Source organism: Haemaphysalis longicornis, unplaced genomic scaffold (genome assembly GCF_048455015.1).
Source record: "Haemaphysalis longicornis isolate Haplotype H1 unplaced genomic scaffold, Haemaphysalis longicornis Haplotype H1 scaffold_14, whole genome shotgun sequence".
Lineage (NCBI taxonomy): Eukaryota > Metazoa > Arthropoda > Arachnida > Ixodida > Ixodidae > Haemaphysalis > Haemaphysalis longicornis.
In genome coordinates this window covers 54,666,046-54,687,547 of record NW_027526245.1, presented here as the reverse complement: position 1 = coordinate 54,687,547, position 21,502 = coordinate 54,666,046, and the positions used below count along the sequence as shown (strand labels likewise).

Below are 21,502 nucleotides of genomic sequence, written 5' to 3'. Positions count from 1 at the left end.
AAAACAGTTCTTGGACAAATTCACTTCACAAGTGTACACTCATACAAATAACAATAAAAAGGTTAACAAGAAATCAGATATGACACAGTCAGACGACAGAAGAACACTGTAAACGGCTCTTTGCCCTCTGTAAATCTCTGTAAATTCTGTCAATTCTCTGTAAATTGCAAAGCTCTGCAAACTCTCTGAAACTCTGTAAAACTCAGTAAATTCTGTGAATTCTCTGTCCTGACCTCTCCCGATTCTGCGCGCCTGCAAGTCTTGATGATTTGGTTGTGTCATGAACAAGAAATGGATCTTGGTTTCTTCCCAAATAGTGAGTTCGACGGTTCTTGCTGCCCATAAACTGCCTTTGCCTCCCGCCTCTTCGTCATCTTCACGCTCTGCTGTAAATGCCAATCTCGGATTCCAAGAACTACTACTTACTGTAACTTCATCAGGTTTTAAGTTACTGATATATTGAAGACACTGATAGAGAGAGCTGCTCTTTGACATCGAGAACCAACTACAAAGGTATATTATGATTGGTCGGCTACCGGGTGCGCCATTTCTGACACCAGTTACCTTACTTTTATAACAATCTTCAAAATAAATCTTAATTGTTTCAAGAAACACTTTCAATGCGAGAAAAGCGATACAAGCAGATACCTGTTTTTTTCTAGTGGTAAAACCCGCATCCTGGGGCTGCCTCCTGCATCGTTTCATGGCTACAGTAATTCAATCCTCCCTCCCCACTGCTTGCATTCCTGAATGACCCACCAGGGGGATGTTAAGGGTGCGTGTATAAATCCCTGTGCGCGTTAAAACCACAAAATCAAGGCCTCCACACCGAAGGTGACACTCACAACTCCGTAAGTGAGTAAAAAAAGGTACGTTTATTTTTGGGTAGCCCTACGAGTTAACATTGAAACTTTTGATGGTTGGCTTCCGAATGATATCGCAGTAGTTGTCCGCTCGGTAGGCTCAGAATGCACGTTGGGAAAGGGAGAGGTGTTTGGATTGACGCATGTGCCACCGACGAAGATGCCTGGTCTCCGGCCTTTCCCGCGGCGCTGCAATTGAGAGATTTCGTAAGAAGTTTCGACATACACAACATGAAGTATACACATCGCTCTTTTGTAAAAATCGATTTCACAATTTGTTTCTATGATACCCTTTCGTAGTTTGTTGGGTATTTCAACTGATATTTATAAATGTACCTGACGAAGTTGTAGAGGGGGGATCTGTTATGCTATCACGAACAGGATAATAACGGGGATCCTGTTTTTGTGATCGGGCGAGCTCAAATGCATGCGTTGTTTTTGATGAGTGCATGTTTTAATCTGTTACACAAATACGACTGTATACTACGTGAGCGCATGCATGTATGTATAAGTTTAATTTTTTGTTTATACGTGCGTCAATAATTGCTGCCAGTACCGGGCCAGCCACCTCGTCAAGATGCTTGAGACAGCAGCTTTTTGTGGCTGGTAATCATTTGTAACAAACGCAAAAAAACATTCGATTTTGTTTTAGTTTAAGTGAGACAGCGGCAGTGCCCAGAATCTCCGAAACATACAGAGCGATCCACTATTAGAGGGAACACGTCAGCGCGTGGCCAAGAGCCCATGGAGCGGGAACTGCCGGCAAGATTTGTAAACGCGAAACATGCGCATGAAGTCTTACGGCCTGTGCGTGCATGCCCAGCGTCGTTACGTCGTTAAGCGTCGAGCGATTCAACTGCAGCGACCGCCACTCTCGGTGTTCACATTGGCACGCCGTACATTCGACGGCGACTACTTTTTTTGCTTCTATTGTTATTGCCTCTCGCTTGGAGCGTCCCTTTACGGGAGTTTCGGTTTTTACATCGCACAGTATCCAGTGCTAAGGCAGTATATGACGTCAGGAGTTCACGTCTTCTCCTCCTGCGTCGAGAGGGACGGTGCGACGGTGGCGGCAAAAATTGCTCGAGACCAATCGCTCTTCTCGCGCGGCAAGAGCGATGCCGAGCAACAAAGAAGATAACAACCGTGTCGCCTCTGTGGCTTTTGCTGCTCTAGCGGTAAGTGTGAATGGGCCTCCATGGTTTTAAAGACGACAGTCTTTCATGGGCTACTTAAACGAAGAAACTTCGCTCTGTCTGTCTGACTGTCTGTGACTTGATTCTGCCACCCGGCCAAAGTGAATCAGAAACTGCGGAATAGTCTTATGTACCCACAGCCAAATCTAAACGGTATGTTCGGTGTTAATGTTCATACTTGTCAACATTGCTGAACAAGAACAACACATTACGCAAATATGACGCAGAAAATCAATATATGAGTGATATTTGCACTGTTTCTTTATAAAAAAATCCACGGATGCTTGGTTTTTGCGATAGCAAATGAACTACTACAACAACTGCAGAAAACTGTTGCCCGCGCTACATACCGGCATTTTGAAAATTCAAACGGCAACAGCAACGAAAAGTTCGAATAGGTAGGTTCCACGTTCCGCTTGGAACTCTTGTGGAGTATTGGCCGCGAGGGCCACCACTGGAGAGGCCGGCGCTGCGGTCGTTTTGACGTCACTTGTAGGATACCCGTTCCTACCTTGCTGCGTTGTTGGCTTGCCGCGCGTGACATTTCGTTTAGGTCGCGCTTTCTAAGTGCATTTCCGTGCGAATTTTCGGCGTTTGAAGTTCATTATCAGTGCGTGAAGCATAGTTTGACCTCATGGGGACTTTATAACCGTGGCAGGCTGCCCGCAAACAGCTTGAGCGTGGTGGTGCATGCGGACGTATGTGACCGAACCCGGTGTAAGCGTAAGCTGCGGCTCGTTTCCACGATGAACAATTAGCTCGGCTACGATGATCACCGAGCTAAATTTGTAGATTTCAGTTGTCGTTCTCAAGGAATAGGTGAAGGAGGAAATCATGAAGCGTTTACTGCTCGCAGAAACGCTCCGCACACACGTCCGCCGTGCCTACAGCCCGCCGGCGGCTCGAACTGACGTAGGCCGAGAAAGCAACACATTGTTGCCGCTTTTTTAAATCACACTGATCGCGGAAAAGGAGATCCACATTCGCGAAAGTGGATGTTAGTGTGGTGAAAAATTGTGCTGCGTAGTGTCAGCTGCGATTTTGAAGGCGATGTTCAAATATCCGCCGCGATCTGCGGCGACCGCGCCGCCGGCCCGTTCGCGGCTTCGCGCATGGTGCGACGAGCGGCCGAAGGGTGCTACGGCGACCGACCGCGGATGTCCGGCCCCGCGCCGCCCGCCCGTTCACGCAAGGTGCGGCGGGCAGCCGAAGGGTGATGCGGCGACCGACCGCGGATGTCCGGCCCCGCGCCGCCCGTCCGTTCGCACACGGTGCGGCGAGCAGCCGAAGGGTGGCTACGGCGACCGAACGCGGATGTCCGGCGCCGCGCCGCCCGTCCGTTCGCACATAGTGCGGCGAGCAGCCGAAGGGTAATACGGCGCCCGGCCGCGGATGTCCGGCCCCGCGCCGCCCGCCCGTTCGCGCACGGTGCGACGAGCGGCCGAAGGGTGACTACGGCGTCCGGCCGCGGATGTCCGGCCCCGCGCCGCCCGCCCGTTCGCGCACGGTGCGGCGAGCAGCCGAAGGGTGATACGGCGTCCGGCCGCGGATGTCCGGCCCCGCGCCGCCCGCCCGTTCGCGCACGGTGCGGCGAGCAGCCGAAGGGTGCTACGGCGACCGACCGCGGATGTCCGGCGGGCGGCCGAAGGGTGCTACGGCAACCGGCCGCAGATGTCCGGCCCCGCGCCGCCCGCCCGTTCGCGCATGGTGCGACGAGCGGCCGAAGGGTGCTACGGCGACCGGCCGCGGATGTCCGGCCCCGCGCCGCCCGCCCGTTCGCGCACGGTGCGGCGGGCGGCCGAAGGGTGATACGGCGCCCGGACGCGGATGTCCGGCCCCGCGCCGCCCGCCCGTTCGCGCACGGTGCGACGAGCGGCCGAAGGGTGCTACGGCGACCGGCCGCGGATGTCCGGCCCCGCGCCGCCCGCCCGTTCGCGCATGGTGCGGCGGGCGGCCGAAGGGTGCTACGGCGACCGACCGCGGATGTCCGGCGCCGCGCCGCCCGTCCGTTCGCACATAGTGCGGCGAGCAGCCGAAGGGTAATACGGCGCACGGCCGCGGATGTCCGGCCCCGCGCCGCCCGCCCGTTCGCGCACGGTGCGACGAGCGGCCGAAGGGTGACTACGGCGACCAACCGCGGATGTCCGGCCCCGCGCCGCCCGCCCGTTCGCGCACGGTGCGGCGAGCAGCCGAAGGGTAATACGGCGACCGGCCGCGGATGTCCGGCCCCGCGCCGCCCGCCCGTTCGCGCACGGTGCGGCGGGCAGCCGAAGGGCGATACGGCGACCGGCCGCGGATGTCCGGCCCCGCGCCGCCCGCCCGTTCGCGCACGGTGCGGCAAGCAGCCGAAGGGTGCTACGGCGACCGACCGCGGATGTCCGGCGCCGCGCCGCCCGTCCGTTCGCACATAGTGCGGCGAGCAGCTGAAGGGTAATACGGCGACCGGCCGCGGATGTCCGGCCCCGCGCCGCCCGCCCGTTCGCGCACGGTGCGGCGGCAAGCCGAAGGGTAATACGGCGACCGGCCGCGGATGTCCGGCCCCGCACCGCCCGCCCGTTCGCGCACGGTGCGGCAGCAGCCGAAGGGTGGCTACGGCAACCGACCGCGCACGGTGCGGCGGGCGGCCGAAGGGTGCTACGGCAACCGGCCGCAGATGTCCGGCCCCGCGCCGCCCGCCCGTTCGCGCATGGTGCGACGAGCGGCCGAAGGGTGCTACGGCACCCGGCCGCGGATGTCCGGCCCCGCGCCGCCCGCCCATTCGCGCATGGTGCGGCGGGCGGCCGAAGGGTGATACGGCGCCCGGCCGCGGATGTCCGGCCCCGCGCCGCCCGCCCGTTCGCGCACGGTGCGACGAGCAGCCGAAGGGTGTACGGCGACCGGCCGCGGATGTCCGGCCCCGCGCCGCCCGTCCGTTCGCGCACGGTGCGGCGGACAGCCGAAGGGTGATACGGCGACCGGCCGCGGATGTCCGGCCCCGCGCCGCCCGTCCGTTCGCGCACGGTGCGGCGAGCAGCCGAAGGGTGATACGGCGGCCGGCCGCGGATGTCCGGCCCCGCGCCGCCCGCCCGTTCGCGCACGATGCGACGAGCGGCCGAAGGGTGCTACGGCGACCTACCGCGGATGTCCGGCCCCGCGCCGCCCGCCCGTTCGCGCACGGTGCGACGAGCGGCCGAAGGGTGCTACGGCGACCTACCGCGGATGTCCGGCCCCGCGCCGCCCGCCCGTTCGCGCACGGTGCGACGAGCGGCCGAAGGGTGCTACGGCGACCGGCCGCGGATGTCCGGCCCCGCGCCGCCCGTCCGTTCGCGCACGGTGCGGCGAGCAGCCGAAGGGTAATACGGCGACCGACCGCGGATGTCCGGCCCCGCGCCGCCCGCCCGTTCGCGCACGGTGCGGCAAGCAGCCGAAGGGTAATACGGCGACCGGCCGCGGATGTCCGGCCCCGCGCCGCCCGCCCGTTCGCGCACGATGCGACGAGCGGCCGAAGGGTGCTACGGCGACCTACCGCGGATGTCCGGCCCCGCGCCGCCCGCCCGTTCGCGCACGGTGCGACGAGCGGCCGAAGGGTGCTACGGCGACCTACCGCGGATGTCCGGCCCCGCGCCGCCCGCCCGTTCGCGCACGGTGCGACGAGCGGCCGAAGGGTGCTACGGCGACTTACCGCGAATGTCCGCCGCCGCGCCGCCCGTCCGTTCGCGCACGGTGCGGCGAGCAGCCGAAGGGTAATACGGCGACCGACCGCGGATGTCCGGCCCCGCGCCGCCCGCCCGTTCGCGCACGGTGCGGCAAGCAGCCGAAGGGTAATACGGCGACCGGCCGCGGATGTCCGGCCCCGCGCCGCCCGCCCGTTCGCGCACGGTGCGGCGAGCAGCCGAAGGGTGGCTACGGCGACCGACCGCGCACGGTGCGGCGAGCGGCCGAAGGGTGCTACGGCAACCGGCCGCGGATGTCCGGCCCCGCGCCGCCCGCCCGTTCGCGCATGGTGCGACGAGCGGCCGAAGGGTGCTACGGCGACCGGCCGCGGATTTCCGGCCCCGCGCCGCCCGCCCGTTCGCGCACGGTGCGACGAGCGGCCGAAGGGTGCTACGGCGACCGGCCGCGGATGTCCGGCCCCGCGCCGCCCGCCCGTTCGCGCATGGTGCGGCGGGCGGCCGAAGGGTGCTACGGCGACCGACCGCGGATGTCCGGCGCCGCGCCGCCCGTCCGTTCGCACATAGTGCGGCGAGCAGCCGAAGGGTAATACGGCGCCCGGCCGCGGATGTCCGGCCCCGCGCCGCCCGCCCGTTCGCGCACGGTGCGACGAGCGGCCGAAGGGTGACTACGGCGACCAACCGCGGATGTCCGGCCCCGCGCCGCCCGCCCGTTCGCGCACGGTGCGGCGAGCAGCCGAAGGGTAATACGGCGACCGGCCGCGGATGTCCGGCCCCGCGCCGCCCGCCCGTTCGCGCACGGTGCGGCGAGCAGCCGAAGGGCGATACGGCGACCGGCCGCGGATGTCCGGCCCCGCGCCGCCCGCCCGTTCGCGCACGGTGCGGCAAGCAGCCGAAGGGTGCTACGGCGACCGACCGCGGATGTCCGGCGCCGCGCCGCCCGTCCGTTCGCACATAGTGCGGCGAGCAGCTGAAGGGTAATACGGCGACCGGCCGCGGATGTCCGGCCCCGCGCCGCCCGCCCGTTCGCGCACGGTGCGGCGGCAAGCCGAAGGGTAATACGGCGACCGGCCGCGGATGTCCGGCCCCGCACCGCCCGCCCGTTCGCGCACGGTGCGGCAGCAGCCGAAGGGTGGCTACGGCAACCGACCGCGCACGGTGCGGCGGGCGGCCGAAGGGTGCTACGGCAACCGGCCGCAGATGTCCGGCCCCGCGCCGCCCGCCCGTTCGCGCATGGTGCGACGAGCGGCCGAAGGGTGCTACGGCACCCGGCCGCGGATGTCCGGCCCCGCGCCGCCCGCCCATTCGCGCACGGTGCGGCGGGCGGCCGAAGGGTGATACGGCGCCCGGCCGCGGATGTCCGGCCCCGCGCCGCCCGCCCGTTCGCGCACGGTGCGACGAGCAGCCGAAGGGTGTACGGCGACCGGCCGCGGATGTCCGGCCCCGCGCCGCCCGTCCGTTCGCGCACGGTGCGGCGGACAGCCGAAGGGTGATACGGCGACCGGCCGCGGATGTCCGGCCCCGCGCCGCCCGTCCGTTCGCGCACGGTGCGGCGAGCAGCCGAAGGGTGATACGGCGGCCGGCCGCGGATGTCCGGCCCCGCGCCGCCCGCCCGTTCGCGCACGATGCGACGAGCGGCCGAAGGGTGCTACGGCGACCTACCGCGGATGTCCGGCCCCGCGCCGCCCGCCCGTTCGCGCACGGTGCGACGAGCGGCCGAAGGGTGCTACGGCGACCTACCGCGGATGTCCGGCCCCGCGCCGCCCGCCCGTTCGCGCACGGTGCGACGAGCGGCCGAAGGGTGCTACGGCGACCTACCGCGAATGTCCGCCGCCGCGCCGCCCGTCCGTTCGCGCACGGTGCGGCGAGCAGCCGAAGGGTAATACGGCGACCGACCGCGGATGTCCGGCCCCGCGCCGCCCGCCCGTTCGCGCACGGTGCGGCAAGCAGCCGAAGGGTAATACGGCGACCGGCCGCGGATGTCCGGCCCCGCGCCGCCCGCCCGTTCGCGCACGGTGCGGCGAGCAGCCGAAGGGTGGCTACGGCGACCGACCGCGCACGGTGCGGCGAGCGGCCGAAGGGTGCTACGGCAACCGGCCGCGGATGTCCGGCCCCGCGCCGCCCGCCCGTTCGCGCATGGTGCGACGAGCGGCCGAAGGGTGCTACGGCGACCGGCCGCGGATGTCCGGCCCCGCGCCGCCCGCCCGTTCGCGCACGGTGCGACGAGCGGCCGAAGGGTGCTATGGCGACCGACCGCGAATGTCCGGCCCCGCGCCGCCCGCCCGTTCGCGCATGGTGCGACGAGCAGCCGAAGGGTGTACGGCAACCGGCCGCGGATGTCCGGCCCCGCGCCGCCCGCCCGTTCGCGCACGGTGCGACGAGCGGCCGAAGGGTGCTACGGCGACCTACCGCGGATGTCCGGCCCCGCGCCGCCCACCCGTTCGCGCACGGTGCGACGAGCGGCCGAAGGGTGCTACGGCGACCTACCGCGGATGTCTGGCCCCGCGCCGCCCGCCCGTTCGCGCATGGTGCGACGAGCGGCCGAAGGGTGCTATGGCGACCGACCGCGAATGTCCGGCCCCGCGCCGCCCGCCCGTTCGCGCACGGTGCGACGAGCAGCCGAAGGGTGTACGGCGACCGGCCGCGGATGTCCGGCCCCGCGCCGCCCGCCCGTTCGCGCACGGTGCGACGAGCGGCCGAAGGGTGCTACGGCGTCCGGCCGCGGATGTCCGGCCCCGCGCCGCCCGCCCGTTCGCGCACGGTGCGGCAAGCAGCCGAAGGGTGATACGGCGACCGGCCGAGGATGTCCGGCCTCGCGCCGCCCGTCCGTTCGCGCACGGTGCGGCGAGCAGCCGAAGGGTGATACGGCGACCGGCCGCGGATGTCCGGCCCTGCGCCGCCCGCCCGTTCGCGCACGGTGCGACGAGCGGCCGAAGGGTGCTACGGCGACCTACCGCGGATGTCCGGCCCCGCGCCGCCCGCCCGTTCGCGCACGGTGCGGCGAGCAGCCGAAGGGTGATACGGCGACCGGCCGCGGATGTCCGGCCACGCGCCGCCCGCCCGTTCGCGCACGGTGCGGCGAGCGGCCGAAGGGTGCTACGGCGACCTACCGCGGATGTCCGGCCCCGCGCCGCCCTCCCGTTCGCGCATGGTGCGACCAGCGGCCGAAGGGTGCTACGGCGCCCGGCCGCGGATGTCCGGCCCCGCGCCGCCCGCCCGTTCGCGCACAGTGCGGCTAGCAGCCGAAGGGTGATACGGCGACTGGCCGCGGATGTCCGGCCTCGCGCCGCCCGCCCGTTCGCGCACGGTGCGGCAGCAGCCGAAGGGTGATACGGCGCCCGGCCGCGGATGTCCGGCCCTGCGCCGCCCGCCCGTTCGCGCACGGTGCGACGAGCGGCCCAAGGGTGACTACGGCGACCTACCGTGGATGTCCGGCCCCGCGCCGCCCGCCCGTTCGCGCACGGTGCGGCGAGCAGCCGAAGGGTGATACGGCGACCGGCCGCGGATGTCCGGCCCCGCGCCGCCCGCCCGTTCGCGCACGGTGCGACGAGCGGCCGAAGGGTGACTACGGCAACCGACCGCGGATGTCCGGCCCCACGCCGCCGGCCCGTTCGCGCACGGTGGGGCGAGCGGCTTAAGGGTGGCGATACCTGCGCGCAAAAATCGGCCCAGGCCGTGGCAGGTATTTTAATAATCGATGGCCTAAATGCAGTCACCACGCACGGATACAAACTTCCACATACGAGAAAAGGGGTGACAGTGAGGGAAAAGTTGTGTTAGGGACTGTCATTCGCGACTGTAACGATAGCGGCGATGAAATATCTGCCGCGACGCTAAGCCTAAAGTTTCCAACATCGGACTCGGCGCATCCGAAACCGGCGGCGAGTAAGCTGTTGGAGATGACCCTCTTCTTAGACTCGCCGTGCGCCAGCGTGTTGCTTTGGGTTCCACGAACTTCTTGGGGGCCTCCAATGCTTGGTTCCCTTACTCTTAAAGTCCCAATTACCCCACGACGTGTTTCGCCTCGTACGCAACCATGCCTTTCGTGAGCAATCGTGAGTTCTCGTACTTGATGCTAGAGAAAGGCGCAGGCTCATCGTAAATAGACAAAATCCCGTGTTGCAGAGGTCTTAATTAAAAAAAAAACACAGCCAAGTGTAAACCCGATTGAAGGCGTTAAAAAGTCGCGTCAATACAATTCGTACACTGTGGACAAGTTGTCGCGAAAGTAAAGATATAAGCAGTACAGAGTACCGTTAATCAAATCAGGGCATGAATATAAAAAAAAACATTTGAGGATAAATAGGCACTGCTTAAGCCAAAGTGCAGATCGTACCAGCACTTTTAAGCATGTGCGGAGAAGCAATCGCTCACCGGTCTCACGCAGTCATTCATTACCACGCAATGCGCGCAGTGCGCGTGGTGAGATCCAACTGAGCGGCATGTTTCTGTCGCTGTTGCAAGGTCTATTTTCTTGCACACACAGTCGCGTACATGTCACGTCGCAAGTATTTCATAATGAATTAACAGCGTACTTTTCTAGGCACCAATTGTATCGTCCTTGGGGTTAGCTGGCTGCGTACGAGCTGTCGGTGGCGATGGTAGCAACTACCCAGCCGCGGCGGTGTCGTCGGGAACAAGCGAGCCGTTGATTGCTAGCCCGGATTATTTGGTATGTAGACAACTTTCTTCTGTAATTTGCTACAAAGCCGCGAGGAGAGGGCACCCGGTGGCCACAACAAAAAACTTGCGGGCGCATAAGCACAGGAAATGTGTTCTAGCAGACGACAGCATAACCCGGCGTCCTACAAGTGACGTCACTCGTAGGTGGCGCCACGGTATGTCCTCGTTGCCAATAGAGCAGCGTGGTTGTATAAACGTTGTAGTAGGGTGCCTCGATTCACGCGTGTCTCCGCCGTACGGCACCGCTGGCATCGAGGCAGCCGACTTGTAGAAGTGGAACGCCGTCAATTTCAATTGATTTCACCCAACCTCGAACGTGTTATCTTAGGAGGAACGAGACGCGAGAGGAACAGCATGAGAGGTAAGCGGAAAAGAGAAGGGAGGCACTTACTTGACAGGGGCGCTAGTCTACTATCGTCTTCCGCCGACATTTGCAACGATAGGAGCAGATACGCGGACGTTTTTTTTCCTAGTGCGAAGGGACTGATAACAAGTCTGCCTTCCGCTTGTTGAATTGGCAAACATTATATGCTTGAAAAAGCAAGCTTGGTACAGGTTGCTACATTAATGCTCAGTTGCTTTTGCTGCTATAAAAAGTGGCCAGCTTGGGCGAGTAATAAGGAAAAAAAGTTAACGCAGTTCCACTCAAGGTGGAAGCTGTCAAGTACGGAGCAGTGACTCACTAGAGGGGCTGTGGTGCCGTTCTCCGCCCTTTGCCACCTTTCTTAATGAATTGAACATGTGTTTGTTCAATGAATTCAAATTTTCCCGCCTTCGCAGTGCCCCTGCGCCTTCTGCTGGGACAACTCGCATCCTTTTATTTATTTTTTTCTTGTTTTACTTGGAACAACAAGACGCAGAGTTCCGTTCTTATAACAGCGTAGCTGTTTAGGCCGAGCAATATCCGTTCGTTGCACCAAAAAACCTCGAAGTGTGAGGAAAAGTGGGGAGGAGGCAAGACGCCAACGTGTAGGGGTTGGGGGTGCACGCCTCAAGGAAAAAATGATGTTAGGGAGGTACCGGAAATCGAACCCAGGACCTTTACGCCGTGCAACCGGCAACCTAACCACTGGGCCACCCCAAACAACCGAGGGGTGCAGGTTTAGCAGCGCCGGGGAACAAACACATCTGCAGCCAATTGGAAAGGAAAAAAACCTGCAAAATTAAGAGAATTGTCAACTTATGCGTTGCATACTTGGGCCGCTTGTTTTGAGTGTAACTTGTTACAGCCGATTTTCTGGGTTTTTCTAAATCCTGTCCGACCAACTATGTCCATTTACGCTATTATAACGAATACAGGTGTTACTTGCGCCAAATATGTATTTTTTTGAAATGAAGGGGGTTACACGGTTCGCCAATTGCAGTATTTTTGGAAAATTTTCTTTTTTTAGTTTTTTAATATTCTGTACGACAAATTTACCTCCATTTACACTGCTATAACGATTCAAAGTAGAAATTCCGTGAAATATGCATTATTTTCCGCATTTTCTGCCATTTTACGCATTTTTAAAATATAGCGTTAATTTTATTTTTCCAAAATTTCGTTCCCCCAATTATCTCTATTTACGCTGTTAAAACAATTATGCGTGGAACTTTCCTAAAATAGGCACTATTTTGGAAATGCAGGGTGTTACACGGTTCGCAAATTTCCGTATTTTTAAGTACGTTTCTTGTTTTTTAGTTTTTCAAAATTTCTTTCGACCAATCATCTTCATTTACGTTATTATAACGATTACAGATGGAAATTCCACGATATCTGCATTTTTGTGGAAATGCAGGGCATTACACGGTCTTGGCTGTAAGGGTTTCTCGGCAAAGATTGCTGCGCATTAAAACAACGCGCCCGTGGTAGGAATTGAACGTGGGTCCCTTGCGCCATGGAACTGGCTTCTATCCGATCGAGCTACCAACGCATTCCGGGCGCGTCGCATTTCTTTTGGGTTCGTAGCGCGGGCGTTGGCATGACTTGGTCGCGGGTTCTTAAAGTTCGGAAATAAATGTTAGGTGCGAAAGCCGGGTGAAGGGCGAGGGGCCGCCCGCTCTGTTTCTCCAGCAGAGTGGTTTCTTGGACGAGTTGGTCATTCATCGTGTAAGTAAGCGCAAAATGAACAAGGACGAACGAAGTGAGCGGGACACGGCGCTACTATCAACTCATTTTATTTTCACTATGATGTCCAATTTTATACGGCAAGATACACAGTTAATGAAAGAAAGGAGGAAAGGGGGAGGAGCACAAGCAAGTACAAAAAAACAAAAAAGTGAAGGAAACGGTCGCGTTACAAATGCACTTTTCCACGGTAAAATCTAATGATTTGATAAGTATTGCAGTTCTTTCTTTGTCAATGCTAAAGAAGCTGTGCTAACGCAGTTGTCTTTTAAGGAAACTATCTGGTGGGCCTCGATGATCTCTCGTGTCAACTGATCCTCGTGTCGAGCTACAATCCTAGTCTTATCAAAAAGTGGCTTACACTCACAATCTCTGCAGTCTCTGCAGTGTATGCCCAGATGTCCTTTAATCGTCTTATCTACATTATTCCTATGTTCTCTAAGCCGATTGTTTAAGCGACGGCCCGACTGTCCGACGTACTGCCTGCCACACGGTAGAGGAATGGAATAAACTGTGCCTACTGAGCAATTCACGAATCGGTCGCGATGCTGCGTTGCGCACTTGCTTTTCTTTTTTTCTTGTTCATTGACTCTGTTCATTAGCTTCGACAATTTGTTGGGATCAGAGAAGACAACGTTAACGTTGACGCGCTTTTCTATTTTCTTGAGATTGTGCGAAATACCATGTAGGTATGGCACGACAGCGCACTTCAACTTTTCTCTTTCTTCCTCCCTGGGTTCCACGTCTGGCTTGTTCCTAAGCTGTTTAAGCATCTTATCCGCGACCGACAACAGAAGAAATGGAGGGTACCCGGCAGATGTTAGACGTATTGTCTGTTTTCTGAAACTATCTTCCACGACGTGGGAGCAGGATTTCATCAGCGCGTTGGTAAAACAATGTCTCGCGATCCCACTTTAGGTCATCTTTGAGTGTGCCGACTGAAAAGGCAGAATCGGTTTCTGGCTACGCGGATCATACTCCCGACAGACGTGATTGGGACCGAACGAGAGCCTGAGGTCGATGAATTTTATGGACCACTCACTTGGAGTTTCATGTGTCAAAACAAGAGGGGCGAGACACTGTCGAAAATGTGACAAAACACTGGTTACGGTGGCCGTGAAAGCACTACGCCCACAGTCTAGGAGCACAAGGTCTAGGAGCACAAGTCTAGGATCCGCGTAGCCAGAAACCAATTCTGCCTTTTCAGTCGGCACACTCAAAGCTGACCAAACGTGGGATCGCTAGACATTGTTTTACCAACGCGCTGATGAAATCCTGCTCCCACGTCGTGGAAGATCGTTTCAGAAAACAGACAATACGTCTAACATCTGCCGGGTACCCTCCATTTCTTCTGTTGTCAGTCGCGGATAAGATGCTTAAACAGCTTAGGAACAAGAAAGACGTGGAACCCAGGGAGAAAGAAAGAGAAAAGTTGAAGTGCACTGTCGTGCCGTACCTCATGGTATTTCGCACAATCTCAAGAAAATAGGAAAGCGCGTCAACGTTAACGTTGTCTTCTCTGATCCCAACAAATTGTCGAAGCTAATGAACAGAGTCAATGGAAAAGAAAAAAAGAAAAGCAAGTGCGCAACGCAGCATCGCGACCGATTCGTGAATTGCTCAGTAGGCACAGTTTATTCTATTCCTCTACCGTGTGGCAGGCAGTACGACGGACAGTCGGGTCGTTGCTTAAACAATCGGCTTAGAGAACATAGGAATAATGTAGATAAGACGATTAAAGGACATATGGGCATACACTGCAGAGACTGCAGAGATTGTGAGTGTAAGCCACTTTTTGATAAGACTAGGATTGTAGCTCGACACGAGGATCAGTTGACACGAGCGATCATCGGGGCCCACCAGATAGTTTCCTTAAAAGACAACTGCGTTAGCACAGCTTCTTTAGCATTGACAAAGAAAGAACTGCAATACTTATCAAATCATTAGATTTTACCGTGCAAAAGTGCATTTGTAACGCGACCGTTTGAAATGTCATCCTTCACTTTTTTGTTTTTTTGTACTTGCTTGTGCTCCTCCCCCTTTCCTCCTTTCTTTCATTAGCTGTGTATCTTCCCGTATAAAATCGGACATCATGGTGAAAATAAAATGAGTTGATAGTAGCGCCGTGTCCCGTTCACTTTGTTCGTCCTTGTTCATTTTGCGTTTACTTACACGAGGTTTCTCCAGCATTGTAACAGTAGTGTGGCCGCGCAATTTTTTTGTACTTGCTGTCATCTCGCATGTCCTGGAGCGTTTCCGCGCCATTTTGAAATCGCCGTTTTTTTTTGTTCTACGGTTACGTTATTTGCTTACTATCCTAAAAACCATCCCGACGAGCATACCTAACTAAATGAACTGCTTAAGTGCCCACTGCCGCTTTTAAGTACTCATACAGTTTGCCTGAAATATACCTGCACTTTTCTTTGCGCTAAATAGTGGGGAGATGTATGACCAGTGTGAGCGGTTCCTGGAGTTTGGAACGGTTCTGCCTATGCGAACCTGTTATTCAAGTATCCTTTAACTTTTGGTTGGAAGGCTGAATCGAGGAAGAAGCGGGTATTTTTTCGAAGCCTCTGTTTGGGTCCGTGGCGCCGCTGGTCTGCGGTGGCTAGACACCGTGACAACGGACGAGCTACAACGACAGTCCGAGCCACAAAGTGCTCCGCACTGAAACTATGCGACTCGCTAGCATGGCTGCAGAAGTTGCGGGCTTTGTTAAGTGCAGAGTACTTTAGGGTCCCGCTTTGTCGTCTTAGCTCGTTCGCTGTCACGCTGTGTCACCACCGCCACAATCAGGTGGAGTAGCGACGTAACGGACCCAAGTGGAGCCCCAAGGCGTAGCGGCCTAACGGACTCAAACAGATGCTTCGAAAAATAAAGGGTTTTTATAGTTATAACCGTTGGAAACTCCTGAACCGCTGTCGCTTGCCATACATCTCCCCGTTGTTTAGCGCATAGAGAACTGCAGGTAAATTTGAGGCAAAATTTGTGTAAATTACCGGTGGCCCCAGCGTTCATTTAGTTAGGAATGCCCGTTGGGTTGGTTTTTACTATAGTAAGCGAAAGACGTGACCACCAAAAAGGGCGCTTTCCAAATTGAGCAGTAGGGCACCGGCACGTGTGAGATGAAGGCAAGCACACACACAAAAAAAAATGGCCACGTATCTGCTCCTTTCGTTGCAAAGGTCGACGAAAGACGACAGTCGACTGGCGCCCCTGGCAAGTAAATGCCTCCATTCGCTTTCCCGCTCAACTCTCATGCTGTTCCTCTCCGTTCTCGTTCCTCCCAAGATAAGCCGCTTGTGGTTTGCAGTTGAAATTTATCGCGTTCCTCTGCTCCAGGTGGGGTGCCTCGATGCCAGCGCTGCCGTACGGCTGACACGCCCCTTAATCGAGGCAGCCTACTCCAACGTTTATAGAACCAGGTTGTTCTACTCCATGTGCGCTCCAAGTTGAACGTGGAACCAGTCTAGTATTGTCATTTGATTTCTTAAAATGCCACCAGGAACTATAGTAGCTCGGGCAATGGCCGGCGATGGAGTGAATTTTTTTCTACCTTTAATGTAGTATTTCATTTACTATCGCAAAAACCATGAATTTTCAATAAAGTAACACTGCAAATAGCACTTGTGTATTGATTTTCTGCATTATATTTTTGCAATGTCTTGTTTTCGTTCACCAATGTTGACAAGTATGAACATCGACACCGGATTTACACGTTTAGATTTGGCTGTGGGTATATATGACTATTGCGCAGCTTCTGATTTACTTTGGCGGGGTGGCTCAATCGATTCACAGACAGACCGACAGACAGAACGACAAACAGACATACTGACAGACCAGAATTGTTGCGTTTAAGTAGCTCAAGAAAAGTAACGCGGAGTTCTGTTCTTTTAAAGGCCTTCGTCTTTACAACCTCGTTCTGTTCCAGACGGAGAGCGCGCTAGCACTGAAAAGTAGGTAATGTTGAATTGCATTGGACGAACCCTCCGTTCAATTCACCAAGAGAGGAGTGAGACAGGGAAATAAAGATCGTGAGGGGCGCTAGAAATAAGCGGATAACGGCACCACAGCCCGTCTGGAGGATTAACCACTGCTCTGCCCTTCCGACCGCCTTCACTCCGAATGGAACTGCTTTAATTTTAATTACTCTTGCCTGCTCACTATCTAACGAGCAACAGGCAGTGTGGCGGCCAGACAAGTCGCATCTAGGAAATACAGCAGCGCTTTCCGAGCGCAACGGCGCAAAAGTAGCAGCCGACGCGGGCTACGCACCGCCCTTACGAGTCTATGCGCACGCGCCGCGTTCACAAATACCGCCAGCAGCTAGCGCTCCGCGTACCACCGGCCACGCCCCTGCGTGTTTTCTGCTAGAGTAGGCCGTAATGTACAAATAAATCAGCAGTTTTCTCCTAGTGCTTGTCGAGAATTTGGTCTGGTAAGGCTCATGAAAACATATAGAGGAAGCAATAAACGTGGCTCATTGAAATCAACAACAATTCGCAGTAATGATTTTAGAACTGACACCAAAATCGGGAAGCCAAAGACAGTATTTTCTTAGGCTTATTCACTCTGGCCTGGAGAAGCATGCCTAAAATTATTTTTACAGACGACTATAATGACTATGATACAGTTTTTATAAGATGAATTGTGGAAAGCACGGACATCCACAGGCAATATCGTTTGCTTCTGTTTTTTTACTATTACGGCATGCCTTTATCAGTGCCAGCCCTGCGCATTCAGTCTTAAGCTGCTACGGAGCCTGGAGCACAATCTCTGCAAAATTGCTATTCTGCAATTAGTGTGTGCTATGGCGGTGGACAAGGACCACTTGGAGACTACACTAGCCACGGATTCAGTGAGCCAGAAAACCGTTATCACGCGCGTCTGAGGCTGAGTGATAAGCTAAAATTTTAATCATTTCCACGCTTAGTTTATGCGCTTGTGGTGCAAACAGTTCCACGTGCGTACTATCCTTTCGTTACGAGTTTATATTTGAACTTCAGAATTTATACAACCGTTTTTTAAGCACCAGTTGGTGCGCTTTACTGTCGTACTCGCTATCGGCGACCCACAATTCCTGCGTGGACGAGGGCAACACGTACGCAGCACCTCGAGAGAGAGAATGCCGTTTAATGATACTGACGTAGCTTGTCCAGCAAAGAGCCTGATATGCTGCGCCAAGGGTAAGATGAAGCCACGAGAAAAAAAGAAAGCAAAGAACGAGAAGAAAGTAGCGAAGGAGAAAAATAAGAAAAAAAAAGGAATGAGAGTTGAAGTTTTGAGTCATGGAGCTCGATATAAAAATGTAATGTTAAAGTATAATTCAGCACCACGTGACCACATTCGTGCCTAGCGCACTGAGGCTGCTACAGCGCGCCTCCCGTAGATTTTCGATTTGGATTTATAATTCGTGCCGCAATAACGGCTGCCATAATCAGTGCCCGAGAACCGGGGGTTCCCAGCACGCATATCGCCTGCCGGACACGTTACCTAGCGGGTGCATGGAACACATCAGAAGCGTGAGATTAAGCTACAAGAAGTCTTACATGGATGCGCAAAGCTTTCCTGAATTTTGACGTTAAATGTATTAAGGATACGTGGCGAAGTTTTTCTGGTCACAAAATGTCCCGCTCAGACAAGGGACCTACGTAGGAGTGTGTCACTGAAAATGATGACGGAAGAATTGCGTCCCTGCAAACTGCTACTGGCATGGTGGGTAAGCGTTTCACGTGATTTATATCTTCCTTTTCGTGGAAGGAACCAATTTACATTATGTGTGATCCGACAGACAATTAACATCGCTTGTGCCAAGAACCGGTGCCATTGTTGCGCCTTCGTTCGAAATCCTATGGGAGATGGGCCAAAAAACTTAGATCACTCAAAAAACTGTGAAAAGTTGGTGCGAAGGTGCCCAAGCGACACGCTGTTGGTCGAAAGCAGTATGGTTAGCTGTTACACAGGTTTGTTGCGTCCACAGAGGGACACAAAGTAATGCGACAGTGTTTCGTCCACGCGACTGCGTCAAGCTCCTGCACGTATTCATCCTGGCGCTTAAGTAAACACAGTTGATAAATACTGTTTTGAAAGTTTGCTAAATTCTTCCGTGGTGGTTCGCGTGAGGCTTAGCTAGACTAGGAAACAATGTTCACGTGAATAAGAAAGCATCTCAAGTTTATAAAACGCCAAAGCTGTACATACTTGGTTTCTGCCCAGTGTTATGAAGGGCTGTTAACAGGCGGAAATAAAAACCGTGAATTATGTATGTTGCGTCCCTCTTTACAAAACGTTTGTGGCCAGCCTGTTTTATATCTTTTCGCGCATTTGAATCACGCTGTCATTTATGTTAAGGTTTCATTCGTGAATGGCAATGCAACATACTGTGTGCTTGGAAACTGACCATTTGGTTGCACCTTGGCTTTGCTAAGGGTTAATTTTTATAGTTTTGCTGCCCCTACGGTCTACATTCGGTTAGACAAGGGAGAAAAGGCTGCCAACTCACGTGGCAAAAGGTGCCGTCCTCTGCAATGCCGATGCGGACTGGCCATCCTTTGCACACGTACTTGCACTTGGCTTTCGTGGTAGACTTTCTCTGTCGGATGAAAAACGATGGAGTGTCACGGCAACTACACGTTTAAACCTCCCGCTAGCAAAACGGAGTGTTCATCACCGGCAACCGGTTATGTGCGCTTGCTTAGAAGTGAAAGAAACCGTCGAAATGTCGCTCTGAAAGCCCTTTAAAAGAACCATGAAGAGAAAACACAAGTTTCGTTCATTCAAAAGATTGCCTCGTTAGAATCATTACTGACACAACTTTTACCGTAAACTTCGCTCAAATAAGCTACATAATTAGGAAAAAAGGGAATGGCCATGCGACCCACTAGCTCATTTCCCGCAACAGAACCTATGATGGCACATGTGACAGCTCTGGGATTAGCGGAAGGCGGCAAAAGCAAACACAAATTAGGCAGAGCTTATAAGCTTGCCGAACGAGCTATTTGTGCTCAAATATAGGGCACATTCTTTTCAAAGTCGTAATAATTTTGGGACAAACAGTGGAAGTTACGAAAGCACACGTAAACAGAAGTGCCGATGCGTACTGCTGTTGGTACTGCGCGCACTATGCTTGGTTAAGCTGCAAAACTTTTGGGTTGTCTCAGACTACACTTGCCGATTGACGCAAGGAACAGTGTCTTACGTGACCACATTTGTCAAGCGAGCACTTTGTTTCACGAAACGATTATTTTCTCCATGAACAAAAACAAGCCCGGTTTAAATACGGTCAAAAACAAACCAAAGGCCACGGAGAAAGAAATTCTTGCTCTGGGCCAAAGGCAGAAACGGCTTGCTACGGTATGGTGGTGCCATCTAGGTTCACTAACGGCAAACAAGGCCTCCCAATCGGCTACAGAGCTATGGCCCCTAGAAATATCTTTCTAGGGAAAATGGCAGAGTGGTCGGTTCCTGTGATGTCATTGCATACCACGAAAACGCATGATTTAGCGGGAAAATCGAAAGTTTAACTTGAATTAACTATTTCTTTGCGAATAAAGCATCGTTTGCATTCGGACAATCGCCAGGGGCACTATAAAACAAGAAATCTTTCGAATAACAATAACTTGTATTTTGTCTTCATGGCTTCTTTAAGCTGAACAAGTGATAATGGCGCACTTCAGCGTTGCAAGCGGGCTACTTCCTGTTCAGTTGGGAGGGATTCGCAGCTGCTCGATGAGCTGGAACCCAAGCAGTCAACGGTGGCGGCAGCGGCTTTCCGTTGTTTTTCCGCCTATTCGCGCTTCTATTGGAGCCGACGCTTCTTCAATTTCCGCTCTTCCTCCAAGCGAATGACATGCGTCCGTCCTAGAGCGAGCTAAATGTGGAAGGCCTAGAGATTTATTCTAGTGGACAAACGTGACTGTTCTTTGCTCCCCCCCCCCCCGCCACCGCAGGCAAGTTACTGTCTACGTGACACACCATCCCACACCTTAACAGTTCGATTACGGAGGACAGCTGACAGGGCGCATTGGGTGATGAGTCTTCCACGTTTAAATCTCCCACAAGCACAACGGGCACGTCATCGGTAGAGACATGAAGCGCAGCTGTGCTTGCACTCCCCACTCTTTCTACTCCCAACCCGAGCACGTATAAACCGGCGACCGGTGATGGCTGCACACTTGGGCGTGAGATACACCGGTGAAAATGTCGCTCAGAAAGCCTTTCAAGCTGAAGTAGGGTTAAGGGCTCACGCCAACGTTACAACCGGGCAAGTGGCTCTTAACCGGGAGGCATTCGCACCTACTATGCGAGGTGGACATTGAGGCGGCAACGGCGGCGGCGACTTTCGGTCATTTTTACGCCCGTTCGGGGTTCGGTGTATCCTCCGCAATCATCTGATAACGGAGCTACCGCCATCGTCAGCCAATTGCGCAGCTTGTGAAAGACGTATGGGTGTTGGTGAGGGGAAGAACAGTTGTGATGGGGGGGGGGGTGTCAGTGGTGACGAGTAAAAGTCCTACAGCAGCGCCGAGTAAAGCGGCTTCACCGGAATGAAAACTGGGGGGAGGTTAGACATATGCTGCTTCACTGTAAAATGAAAAAATAGGTGTTTCCGTGAGGAACAGAACGCCGTAAGAGCGGCTGATACAAGGCAAAATTTTTAAGCTCTTGGTACAGTGTTGCAGCAGCAACTTTTGTCTCACCAGTTCAGCTGGAAACTTTCTTTCGCAGTTGGGGTCCACCGGCCGTCTTTTACGCTGTGGGCTTGATGCTGTAACGAAGCAACGAAGGCATATAAAAAGGTGCTGTGCCCTCTTAATATGTGTCGAAATAGCATGGATTCAAATAGGCAGCATAGAACGGCACTGCGGGATTTGCTGGTCGCAGCAGATATGCCTTGCGTTTCTGTTTTGCTTTTATGGCTTTCTTTTTAACGTGGACGTTGAGTGCGTACCTTGCTGCAACTGAAGGAAAGCCAGCCAATAGCCGCTACACCGCTCTATTGAC

General features: G+C 55.6%; 1 long non-coding RNA gene across 1 annotated transcript; it reads right to left on the bottom strand.

Annotated features, from left to right (window-relative positions):
• Window positions 1–714: 714 nt before the first annotated feature.
• LOC144165108 (uncharacterized) lies at window positions 715–21,266 on the bottom strand. The gene is made up of 3 exons (XR_013321366.1): window positions 21,199–21,266; window positions 19,002–19,091; window positions 715–1,052 (listed from the first exon to the last, which is right to left on the bottom strand). It is a non-coding gene; the product is annotated as an uncharacterized LOC144165108 (long non-coding RNA).
• Between the last annotated feature and the right edge of the window lie 236 nt (window positions 21,267–21,502).